The 1,965-nt window shown below is 45.1% G+C and overlaps 1 non-coding gene across 1 annotated transcript; it reads right to left on the bottom strand.

Annotated features, from left to right (window-relative positions):
- Positions 1–484: 484 nt before the first annotated feature.
- On the bottom strand, positions 485–591 carry LOC141681670 (small nucleolar RNA R71). Its single transcript, XR_012559097.1, has one exon. It is a non-coding gene; the product is annotated as a small nucleolar RNA R71 (small nucleolar RNA).
- Positions 592–1,965: the final 1,374 nt, after the last annotated feature.

Below are 1,965 nucleotides of genomic sequence, written 5' to 3'. Positions count from 1 at the left end.
AGCAGAGGAGACAGACGAAGTTCTTGGTATTCCGGAGAAGATAGATTTTGAAGATTCGGATTCAGGAAGTGAGCAGAAAGAACCAGTAATCATGGGTGATCGTATTGTTCCGGCCGATCCAGCTCTTATGGACTTTTCTCGGCCTAAAATTGATGACATTCAGTCAAGCATTCTTCATCCGGCTATTCAAGCTAACACCTTTGAAATCAAGCCGGGCACTATTCAAATGGTGCAGAATTCTGTTTCTTTTGGAAGAGCTGCGACTGAAGACCCCAACATGCACATAAGGAATTTTGTCGAGATCTGCAATACTTTCAAATATAATGGCGTGACTGATGAGGCTATCAAGCTGAGGCTTTTCCCATTCTCACTGAGGGGCAAAGCTAAGGACTGGTTACATTCTGAACCAGCTGGGTCCATGACTACTTGGCAAGATCTTGCGCAAAAGTTTCTGGTGAAGTTTTATCCAATGGCAAAGACTGCTGCTATGAGGAGTGCTCTTACTCAGTTCGCGCAGCAACCTACAGAATCTATGTGCGAAGCTTGGGAACGCTACAAGGAAATGTTGAGAAAGTGTCCACATCATGGAATGCCCGATTGGATGGTGATCACTGGTTTCTATAATGGTTTGTGGGCTCAATCTCGGCCCATGCTCGATGCAGCAGCTGGAGGCGCCTTGTGGGCCAAAAGCTATACTGAGGCTTATAATCTCATCGAGACTATGGCTGCAAATGAGCATCAAAACCCAACTCAGAGGATGATGCCTGGGAAGGTAGCAGGTATTCTGGAAGTCGATGCAGCCACCGTTATTGCAGCGCAGCTCCAAGCGCTGTCTATGAAGGTCGATTCTCTAGCTACCTACGGAGTCAATCAAATAGCTATGGTCTGTGAGCTTTGTGCAGGTTCTCATGCTACGGATCAGTGTTCTCTTGTCAATGAATCTGTTCCGTATGTGAACAATTATCAGCGACAACAGCAGCCTGTGCCAGCTACTTATCATCCTAGCAACAGAAATCATCCAAATTTCAGCTGGGGTAATAATCAGAATGCTATTCAGCCACCATATCAGCAAGGTGTGAGTAAACAGTTCAATCCACCTGGATTCCAGCAACCACAGCAGTATGCTCAAAGGCAATCATATCCTCAACAAGGAAGTGCAGCTGCACCCACTAGTGCTGATTTTGAGGAACTTAAGCTGTTGTGCAAGAGTCAGGCGGTTTCTATCAAGACCTTGGAAAATCAAATCGGTCAAATAGCTAATGCAGTGCTCAATCATCAACCTGGAACACTTCCCAGTGACACGGAAGTACCAGGCAGGAAGGAAGCTAAAGAGCAAGTCAAGGCTATTACCTTAAGGTCTGGGAAAGTTGCTGATGCTGAAAAGGCAAAAGAAGGAGAAGCTGAAGTTGGAGAAGAAGAAGCTAAGCAAAAGGAGAAAGCGGTGGAACCAAGGAAGACTACTGTTGAACACACTCTGCCTGAGGTTAATACAGGGGAGAAACAGCTCTATCCTCCACCACCTTTCCCTAAGAGATTGCAACAACAAAAGCTGGATAAGCAGTTCGGTAAGTTTCTGGAGGTGTTCAAGAAACTTCACATCAATATACCTTTCGCTGAGGCTCTGGAGCAAATGCCTAGTTATGTGAAGTTTATGAAGAGTATTATTTCAAGGAAGGTGAAACTGGATGACCTTGAGACCGTTGCTCTAACGGAAAAATGCAGCGTTGTGCTGCAGCAAAAGTTACCTCCAAAGCTTAAAGATCCAGGTAGCTTCACCATTCCTTGCACCATTGGCAAGTTGTCATTTGACAAGTGCCTTTGTGATTTGGGAAAAAGCATCAATCTGATGCCGTTGTCGATCTTTAAAAAATTGGATTTGCCTGATCCAAAACCCACCTACATGTCTCTACAATTGGCTGATCATTCTATTACTTACCCAAGGGGCATAGTGGAGGATGTGCTAGT

Source organism: Apium graveolens, chromosome 8 (genome assembly GCF_009905375.1).
Source record: "Apium graveolens cultivar Ventura chromosome 8, ASM990537v1, whole genome shotgun sequence".
Taxonomy (NCBI): Eukaryota; Viridiplantae; Streptophyta; class Magnoliopsida; order Apiales; family Apiaceae; genus Apium; species Apium graveolens.
The sequence above is the reverse complement of the archived record's forward strand: the minus strand, read 5'-3'. Positions and strand labels throughout refer to the sequence as shown.